Below are 11,160 nucleotides of genomic sequence, written 5' to 3' on the forward strand. Positions count from 1 at the left end.
CTTGAAAAAGGAATGTTGGGTGAAAGTTCACGTGTCTCCCAGGAGTTCAACATTCTGCTCAGTGGGAACAAGAGCCTCTCACTTGCTGAGCTGTCTTGGTTTGAGCCGTGTTACTCATTGGGCTGTGTGACTGATGTTCCTTAGGAAGCCAGAAGAAAGAGTGGTCTTGCTTTCTGGCTTCAAAAGCACAATCATTTATAAAAACAATTGAATGTTCACCTATCATTTGTAAATATTTTGGAGAAATTATCTACAATCTGTTGGTAACTTTCCTGTTGTGAATGGACTTGTATGTTCCTTAGTTAAACTGTATGGTTTTATTTTGATTTTCTTACTGGACCTGAGAGCTACTTTCCTGCAGGTTAAGGCGTATATAAATGTTAAAGCAAAAGGCATTTCCTGACCTCAATACAGTGTAATAGACAAAAGGACAGGAAGGAAAGTTTAAGAACAAGATGGTATGACCTGAAGACACAGGAAAGCATCTTGGTGTCAGAAAGTGGGACAGAGATCTTTGCAAACCTGTTATGCCATGCAGGCTCTGATCGTCCTGGCTGGTTCCCAGCAGCACTCGTGTGGATCCTCGGCTGTGCTGAGACTTCATAACTGCAGATGTGAGCCCTGTGATGTTTTTATTGCTGGAATTTTTGTGTTCAGGTCCGTCTCGGTTCATGCAGTGACCAAACACCAGCTGGCCAAAGCTGTGTCTGCAGACCTGAGCAAGCTGTGAGGGGCTGCCATCTATCCTACACCTAACACAAGGTCCTCAAATACAGACTGGTCATAGTAAGGTCACTTTTGAGGCAGGAACTCCTGAGGCAAATGCTGCAGGTACATCTGAGGTAAAAGCCTCAGCGTCGGGTGATGCCTGGAGCCTCTTTTTTTTCTCACAGCTGGAATGTCTTCAAAGTTGCTAAGGGACAAGGAGACCAGGTGGGGAGAGCTGTGACCCTTGAGAGGAGAGAAGTCTGTGCTGTGAGGTCCCTGTGACCCCTGGGGGATGAGGGGAGAGTGAGCGGGAGCATGACGGGGGCCCTGCGGCCATCACTGCATCGCACAAAATGGCGGCACAGATGTGAGAAGTCTTCCCGCCTTGGGCGGTGGCGCACGTGATTGGCTGTTCTCCACCACAGGGCGGGCCCAGGCCACGAGCAGCCAATAGGAAGTGCAAGGCTCCTCGCGCCTATCGGAACATGGCTGCCGCGCAACCATAGAAATGCCATGCTGCTTTTCCATAATTTCCCACTTTCCACCCCAACCCCTCTGCTCCCGCTTTGTCTGTTTCACTCTCCTATCTTGCTTCCTATCAAGCTCTTAAAGCTTGCACAGGGCTAGTGGGATCCTGCAGCTCCCTGAGAACCTCCCCAGTTAATTTTGGCCACAGCTCCTGGAGTAGCTGCTGCACAGGAGGGACCAGGCAGCTGTGAGGACACATGTGGAGGTCTAAAGGGCCTCCGTCTGCTCTGGTGTCTGCAGAAAAGCAAACAAACATGCAGATGGGTCAGTTCTTTCTTCTCTGAGCTTGATTTCTTAAAATATCTCACCTCGTATTTGTACCAGTGGGGATGGTAAAAGAGGGGAGCGGGAGGGAAGAAAGCAAGGAGCAGTCAGCTCCACCAAAAAGCAATGCAAACAGCTGAATGCATGAAAAAAAAAGGAAAAAAATGGAATTAAAGAAAAATAAATGGCTAAAACAGGAGCTTGACTTGATTCCAAATGTTTTTACATGGAGGCATGTTTCCCATTCCACTTCTCTACAGAGAAGGTTTCTCTTCGAATTAGATGAACCATAAAATAAAAAGGAAATTTAGAACAACACAGTAAAATGGTGTTTTACAGCCCTTTCCACAAAAGGCTTTCCCTTGAAGAGTTCTTATACCTTAGGCCTTGTCTACGCACTATCATCAGACAGCTTGAAGTACACCAGTCAAATTAAAGCATTTCAGTGCCCGCTCCTTCCGAGCATGGCTGCAGCTCTTTTGGTATAAAGGTGCTTTATGTGAAAATAACTATTCCCATATGGAAAGCAGTGATGATTTGGGAAATCTCTGGTTAATATTATGAAGTGCTTGCTGTGAGCATTTGCTGTGTGTCGTGAAATGGCTCAAAGTCAGTGCATATCCCCATTTGCTGGGGAGGCTCCAGGACATCCTTACCAGAACAAAGACAGTGGAAAGTGTTGAGCTCAACAGGCTTTGGTTTGATCTGAGGTTTCTGGGGCAGAGATTGTCTCAGGCAGGAAGAAAGTAATGTTCTTCCCTGCTCAAGGAAAGGAGATGGAAGGAAAGCAAATTTGCCCCAGATTATAACAGAGTGGAAGGGATGCAACAGGGATTTGAAGAAGATTCACAAGGGAAGGCGTGCAGGTGAAAAAGGAGTCAGGGTTTTCTGTACCTGGTGACTGTCAGAAATCTGTGTCACTGTGGTCTCCAAAAGTCAAAGGAAATGAATTCTTGCAAAAGAACTCGCAGCTCTTATATAGGTGAGATTAGTCTCAGCTATCGTCTTCTGAATCCAAAGCCAGCTTATTGGAATTACTTTGGATGTACACTGGTGTCCCTGAGATCAGATTCAGGCACATTTTGGAGGAAATACAGAGTAAATAAGTAGAGAAAAGGCCTTCTGTGTACTACTCTGACAAGGTTTTTCTTTATGCCACATCCTGTGCTGGTGTCCTGGCACCAAATTCTTGTTTATGCAGCTTATCGTGGACCTGGCCTGACCATTCTGGGGGGCAGCAATGGTTAGATTTGTTTCCTGCGTTGGGCAGTTGGTGTGAGTTACTTAGATGTACATTGTAACAACAGAGAGAAACATTTCCTGAGCGTTTTCTTCTGTTTTATAGGAACATCAGCTGGTGTTTCCCACTCAGTAGCTAAGACACGAGAAGTATGTAATAAATTACAGATTTTAAGGTTAAAAAAAAGCCATCTCTCCTGAAGGACACGGTTTGCAATATTTTTCCAGCTTAGAAATAACCTTCAGAGCATGGAGATTTCTTCTATTCAGGCTTCGAGGGGAAGAGTGTACAACTCCACGTTTTTTCTTTTTTTCTTAACAGCCATACTTGGAAACAGTTTTTTGAGCTGCCTAGAACAATGTGAATTACTATTCTCTGATAAAACCAACCCAGATATTTTTGTCTTTGAAATACATTGCAGATGAAGCCTACACGCTTTTCCAGTTACTGTCACAAACCTTGTCCACATGGGGATAAATGGTGATTACAAAAATATCCTATTGACCATGTGAACAGCTACTACCTCGTTCTGTTGGTACCAGGCTACATTTCTCTAGGTGGCATATGAATAAAGACCAGATGATGCTCCGGGTCTAGAGAGCTTCTAGATTTACCCAACACTTTATAAAACCTTGCAGTATGATAGAGTGACCCGTGAGCTGCTGTTGAAACCAGCATGTGCTCCGCATCCATGAAAACCAAGCGGTTATATTAGGAGCCAAGCTATGGATGGAGGAGCTTAAATTTGGGCTCCCAATTGGAAAATATTCTGAGCCTATAAAGAGATCAAGTTGCTTCCCTTCTTCACCCCAGCCATGAAGCCCCTGAACAACTACAAATGAATCTCCTTTAAGTGCTCCTGTTTGCTGCGGGAACTGAAATCGTGACACTGAGTCACGCATCCTTGGGTCTTTAGAGGTGTCCGGTTGCTCACTCAACTTGTTGATTCTGCTCCAGTCACCAGCACTATTTCCTGGACTTATCTCATCGACCAGATTTCCCTCCTCTCTCCCTCCTGTGGCTCATAAACACTTGAAATCTACTGTAAACCCAATCTGGACTCGCAGCTTGTTGTGAGTACAAGCAGCAGCAGATAGCAGGAGATAAGAAGTGAGGCCACATTGTCTTTTTTCAGCCTGCACTGAGAATTCACTTTTAAATCTGAAAATTGTTTGCTTAAGGAAAAGGAAATGTGCATGTGTGTGCTGGGGAGCAATGAGAGAGGGGAGGGAAAAAGAGGAAGGGAGCTGTTTTGGAGACCAAATTGGGTTGTATGAGAGGGAGGATTGATGGAGATTGATGAAGAAAGTTCAGTGGAGGTCCCAGTGCAACAGGCACTCGTAAACCATGTGCTCCTGTTATCCTGCCTGTTCCTAAACATTGGACCATTCCCAAAGGGAAGGTGGTGTTTCCACAGCAGAGTGCTTGGATGACCATCTCCTTCCAGGCACTCTGAGGCCAAGTTTTGCTGGAGTGACACCCAGAGGAAAGTTGCTGAAGCCATGGGAAGTTTTCCAGGTTTTGTCCACATGAGAGAAGCTCTGCCGAGCTACCTTGGTACTGGAGTGACTTGTTCACCAAACTGATAACAATCCCACTCATTCTCAGTGCTCAAAATGGAACAGCCAAATGGTAGGGAAACTTTATTTTCCCTTGCCTGCATGCTGAAAAGTGTCACATGTATCCCAGCAGCACCAGATGACATATTGTCACTTGTCCATAGCAGCCACTGCTCACATCAGCAGATCTAACTTATTTCACTTCCCAGATCAAGATGAGGCAAGGTCTAATGGCAGATGTTGCTAAGCACAGTGCTGCTGATACCTGTGAAGCAGTGTGAATCCTGCCCAGCAGAGCTCAGCTGACAGAATAACACTGCTGTGATGATTATTGGGAAAAATGTACAATTACAGGTGCAGCTGACCTTGCTCATGTTGTGCTTGTATTGCACAACACTGTGTATTGCATTGTGCTTGTACTGCATAGTGGGAGCAGTTCTGTGCTGGGGGTGCTGGGGGTTACCTGAATACACCTGTGCTGATAAAATGCTTGAGGTGAGGGAAAACTCTGGAGTGATGTGGCTATAAACACTTTTATACAACTGTTTCTATAGGAGGGAGGGATGGTTCCTTTGACTGGATTGCTACGGTTAAAGCACAAAACTTTCTTGCATAGATTTTGGTCCTGGTGACAAAGCTCCTCCTGGCTCCTGCATGAAGAGAAATCTGCTCACAGTAAGCACATCCAGCAGCCCCAAAATGCTTCTCTCTGAACCGTGCAAAATTTCCTTTTGATCTTCAAGGTACCAAAGATATCCCGACTTCCACGGATCAGATAATGACTGCGGGTCCGTGGCAGCCAGGGCCTGAAGGGAATGATAAAGAGTTGTGATCCCTGCATGGAAAGCACTATGTAAATTTATGATGGTGCTGAAGTCAATAAAACTTGCTGCTGACTCCACTGGGTGCAAGATTCAGAGCCTTTTTTTGTGATAAAGTCGGAGTCTCTGGCACACATTCCTCAAGAAGCTGGGCTGCAGCAGGGGTACAACCAATGCAGGGAAGTGTGAGGGGCTGATCCTGCACCCTGCACACAGCTGGAAGGTGCATGTGCAGGAAACACCCACATTTTTACAGCATCTTGCAGACCAGCTGCCTCTGCAGAAGTTGTATTTGGGAACAGCCAGAAGCAGAGAGAAATTGTCAGGCATAAGAAGAAAGAAGTTGAGCTGCCCATTGACGCCTTCTTTATCAGTGGCTCAGGCATGCCTCAGTTGGAAAACTCAACTCATTTCCTGTGATCAGAGAGTCTCTAATGAAGCATTAGGATCCGAGGGAGGAGGATGAGCTGCTGATTCCTCTGATGACCAATTGCTCCATGAAGGCAGCTGCTTGACTTGCAACAAGGCAAATATAAAACAGCGTCTGTACTTTTTGAGGTTCTAGAAGGGCTTACAAAACTCTGTCCCAAGGAAAGGCACTGGAATTAAGTACTGATGCGCTTTGTCATAAGCACTTTAAGAATCCATGTACTTTGCAGTCCTGTCCTTCATTTTTGCTGTGTTTTGGTTCCCCATCTGCAAAATAGAGATAATAGCAGTGCTCCATTACATAGAGTCATTGTGGAGATAAGTATGCTCAGATGCTATGGCAACAAGGGCTGTGTAATATTGAAGATAGAGAAGGATGTGAAGGCAGAGAGCTGGCTTGTGTCAAGCCTGGCCTTCTGCTGGAAAAGGCTGAAGCAAATCAGCAGAGCCGAACTGCACTGGTCCTTTCCCACAGAAACCACACAGGTCTGACGTGCAGGGGTTGGCTGAAGGATCACATGAGTTTATTTTAGGGGAGAAGAAAGTGGAAGTTTTTCTCCTATTTGTTGAGCAAACTCGTGCAGATTCTTCATTCCATCACACCCTCTCAACTCCACACGATGCTGTCTTTGACCTCAGTCTTAATCCTTAATCTCCTTTATGTTTATACGCTGCCAAAAATGTTGCAATGAAAGCAGATGGCAGCTGCAAACTCCCAGCTTTTATGGTTAATCTCTCAAAAACCAGAAAATACGTGGCAAAAATCTTTAATCTTGGAAGCTGCCAAAACACCACCCATGTCCTGGGTGAAGGCAGGGAAGGCCTTTCAGGGCTCTACCTTGCCTACACCCTTCGTGGTAGAGTGGTTTCAGCTCCTCTTCTCCATCCTGGCCTATTTCCTGGCTCCTGCTGTGACACTTTGATTCATAGGGCCCAACCACCCGTAACCAGTCAGGGAAATGGAAGCTAAGCCAGGCAGCCACACTCATTCGTTTTCCCCTCAGGGAGAGGAAGAGAGGCCAAAGATAAGATCGCTTCATTTAAGCCAGAATCCATTTTTCACTGGCCAATTCTCACAAGTGTGATCCTACTAGGATGGATGGCACAGCAGCCACTGTCTTCAATAGAGTTGAGACCCAGATTTCAGAGCAAAAATATCTGAAAAAACTTCCTTTACTTCAAGCCTCTTTCTTTGACTGGTTCCCCCCTACACTATGCAGACGTTTCCTAGCAATCAGGACATCTATCTCTGCCAGAAGGTACACCAAAGGACCTCGTGCCTCAGTTTCCCCATCCTCATTCATCATGAATTTTGAATTGCAAAACTTTTGGACGTTTCCTTGTGCCTGAAAAGCCCTGATAACAGCTCCTTACAGGAGACAGGGACTCAGACACGTTTCTCTCTCCCCTTTTCCATCTCACTACTGCTCTTCATCCCACTCTCACTGCAACACTGCTTTTGATTTCCAGAGGACAAAGACACAGCTGTCAGAGGAGAGATGCAATTGGAAACTTGGTCTATTTTTATATCTGGAAGCTAGAAAGTGCTACTGTATATAAACAGTTTGCCAAATGCTTATTTGTTGCTAATGCACCTTCAGTATCGCTCTGCAAGCACTGGGATGAAGGATGAGGCATGAGGCTGGGATGCACAGGCTGTGCCTGGGCATTGAGTGGAGCATGTATGTTTCCTGCCCAGATGCCTGGGAATTATAGAGACAGCTGTGATGTCAGCCAGGGTGGAGATTTACATTCACCAGCATGAAATTCTGCATGAGCAGGCTGCAAAGCAACGTGGCGGTCGTCCCTCTCCAGCACACGTGCAGATTAATGGGTCTGTGAAGGAAACCATCGCCCTCCTGCCTTCCGCCCTGCACCTCTCCGGCAAGTGGAAAGCTGCTGTTTCTCCTCAGGAAAAGGTGACACTGTGAAATGCCGTGGTTTTGCCTCTGAGGGGGAGAATTCTTTCCATTCCTCTCCAAAGCCGTGCCCCAGATTTTGTCCTGGAAGAAGATCAAATCCTCTGAGGATTTACTGTGGTGCTTATTAAAGTTTCCAGCGCTCTCTGTGCGTCTCCTAAACACCTGAGAAAGACAAGCCTTGCCCTAGAAAGCTCGCCATCCAAAACACCTCCTCATCCAGCAGGAACGTTGTCTCTGGGCAGGCGGCCACGTCACAAGCTGAGTAGCTGGAGGAGGGCAAATTATTCCTATTACTCAATATACTGCTAAAGTAACAGCCAGAACACTGGTGCTGGGGCTCTGCGGAGAGCCTGGGTGCAAGTGGAGTCATGAGCTGTGTTGACTGCCACGAGGTGATTGTGTGCTGTGAGTGGTGTGTGTGCCCAAGGAGCAGATCCTGGCTCAACACAGTCCCATGTGCTGGGTGTTGTGATTGCTGGCTGATTTGGAAAGTAATAATTGCAGCCATCCCTTGAGCCTGATGTCCTCTTTCCTTTTCTGCATCAGAAAAACGGTCATAGCTTCCAGCTGAGCTGATGGGAATGATTGCAACATTTGAAACAGCAGAACTTAGGGCAAAAAGCATCCCTAATCTGGGGCTGCCTGAAATACTTTAAACCCCAGACTTTCCCAAGATTACACCATTGTCATTTTTAAATTTCCCTACACCATTCATTTACTTTTTTCTCCACTATGTTCACCTGCTGAGGTAAAACATTGATCTCCTGTCCGTGCACCAGCTCTTCTGTAAATAGTTGCATTTCTCTTTGTGTTGAAGAAAATACAAAGTCACTAAGAAAGAGCTGCTTTACTCAGTGGCAAGTGGAGAGACCAGCGAATAGTTTGATCAAGACAAGACCTTGCTGTTGACTGCTTTGGTCAGAACCATCCTTTCATTCACAGTAGTATCACAAGGCACAGAAAGATTTTCACTTTTCAAGGCTTTACATTATGCACTGCCCTGATGCATCTCAAAATTGCCAAAGAAAGATGTACATCATGGTATTTTCCACTGAGCAACATGAGATGGACCAGTTGGAGGCAAGCAATCTTGGCAGAAAGGAGAAACATGCTGAAGTTTCCCATGCTGACCTGAGGCAGGACAGCACCACCCAGAGAAAGAGGTGTTGTTCGTGGATGGAAAACAGGGTTTGCACTCCGGGCTTTAAAGCTCTCACTTTCTCCATGCATTTTGCTCAACCCTTCGCTCCAGGGCAATGATGTGATACAAAGGCTAGAGCTCAAACCCGGGTTGATTTCTGAGTAAATCAATTTTGCTGCTGTACAGACTTAAAAACGGCTGTGGAGAAATGAGCGTAAGCAGAGAGTGTTTGAAGGCAGAGTGGAATCTCTGCCTTTATTTAGCTTGGAAGCCACACTGCTTTGCCTTTCTGTTGCCTACTGAGGTCAGCACTCAGCCTGTGGCTCCATCCATCCACCAGCCGGCCACCGCCAACAGTGTTTGCCTTTGCACCGCCAGTTCCTGGTCTCACCAGGAGAGCTGCTCACAAGTCAGCGCCTGTCACCAAGGCAGAGCTCCACCTCTGCCAAGTGATTCATTCTTCCTGGCTTCAGACGTTATATATATATATATACACACACATACATGTACATATTTATGTATGTGCAACCTACCGCAGCGTGTCTGGGAGGAGGAGGTGCCCTCTGGTGGCATGCTGTCCCCTGCTCGCAGGGATCCCTGTCCCCCACTGGGACTGAGACAGACATCACATGCACAGTGGGACAGAGCAAGGGCAGATGACCTGAGCAGGATTATCAGGTGAGAACCAAAGCTCCCACAGTGCAGACATACTGCTCCAGCACCACAGCTCCATGTGCAGATGAGATCTGGAAGCTCAACCAAGGTACAAATGTCGCACAAAGCAATCCAGACCCAGTCACCACCTTCAGGCTGTGATTACTAGACTTTATTTAAGCATCTGTGTCCATTGGCATGAGAAGTGTGTGTGGTGTCGGGCCCTTTGAGTGGCCAGTGCTGCAGTGAGCACCTGTGCACCGGTCGGGTTGGGTTCTGGTATCCTTGCATCAACTTGCAAAGTCAGGCTGGGGAAAAGTTGGAGGTTTTTGAATGGTTTTAGGCTCAGAGGAACTGATGTTTGAGTTTAAAGCAGTGATGTGGCAGCAGTGCTGCAGGTGGACAGGGGCACTGGCTGTAAGCTCTGTTTCACGGTCAACAGGAGAAGAAAGCAAACAGCTCTGAGCTGAGGGCAGGATGTCCCCATGCAGGATTGCACCAGCCCAGGGCCCTGCTGTAACCCAACACACTTCTGCTTCTGCTGGCACTTCTCTAATTGCACCTCCATGGATCCCAACCACAGCTCGCTGCGGTGCTTGTTTGCACTTCGGGATGAGTATGCAGAACGGGGATGAGAACACTTCCTTACCACCCAGGGATGCTATAAATACAATACAGATTATGTCATGTGCAGATGAAACAGGCCATAAACGTCCATCCGAGACACCCAGACAGCAGGAGGGCTTCAGATCTGCACAGGGCTGCCCCTGGGAGGTGGGGATCCAAATCCCACAGGCTTGGTGAGCAGGGATGCGAGTGTTCTCCTTGGGGAAGATGCTCACATCACAGAGTTCCACCTTGGCATATCAAAAAGAAAGTTGCAACCTTCAGGCTCTATGAAGAGCCTTTTTTTTTTCTTCTTCTTTTTCTTATTTTTTTCCTTTCTTTTCTTCTTCTTCTTCTTCTTCTTCTTTTTTAATTTTCCGCAGTTATTTTTTGTTGTTATTTTTGCTTTATTGGTCTGACCAGATGTTCTGAACATCTGGTGGCAGCATGTTTCTTTTTTGGCCCTTCTGCAACATGTTAGTGACAAAACAGCAGCAAAGGGAGCAGGGATGTCTCTGTCACAGCTTTTTGCTGCACAGCTCAGATGTTTCAGCATCTTTGCTGCTGGTCCCAGTGACATCCCCTGGCTCTCCTCCTGTGGCCCCTGCTAAAATGGGCAACCTCCAGCTTTTCCCTGTGCCAGGAAACCAAATGTCAAGGTGTGCTCCAGGAGGAGATGAATAACCTGCAGGGCTGGGTCTGAGGTTTGGCTTTGCTTTGTGACCTGGGGAAGGTGCCTCTCTAACAAGCTTTGAGTGCCAGGTAACACGTCATGGGGATGTTCTGGCTGCAAGTTTTCTCTGGGGAAAGTTAATGATAAAACACTATTTTATCCTCTAAGTGAAAAGTTCGCGGGTTTTCCTCGACTGTAGAACAGAAATATCAGTAGGAAAATCAATATTTTAGGTCATTTCCAGAGAAGAGCTTTTTTCCAAGGAAAAAATAATATTGGAGGTCCTGAGATGAAACATTTGTCTTTCCACTTCTTCAACAGAGAAGTTCATTTGATATGTGTGTGGGGGCAGAAAAGCCGTGCACGCGTTCTGGACAAGCTGCATTTATGAGCATCCCCCGTCTGTCAGCTCTCCAGCTGTGGTTTTGAACCGCCGGCCTGCGGTGAGCAGGAAAGTAATTACTCTATAGCATCGTTTTCACAGCTCTCTTTTTATGGAGACAGCATTGTCTGGGAGCAGGGTCTGTCTCGAGGAGCACTCGCTGATAAAGCTGTGGCTTGTTGCTCTACAAGTGAGACAGGAAATTTGCCCAACACCTCTGTGGAGCCGCAGAG

This window comes from Tympanuchus pallidicinctus, unplaced genomic scaffold (assembly GCF_026119805.1).
Source record: "Tympanuchus pallidicinctus isolate F22 unplaced genomic scaffold, pur_lepc_1.0 scaffold30, whole genome shotgun sequence".
In the NCBI taxonomy this organism is placed as follows: Eukaryota; Metazoa; Chordata; class Aves; order Galliformes; family Phasianidae; genus Tympanuchus; species Tympanuchus pallidicinctus.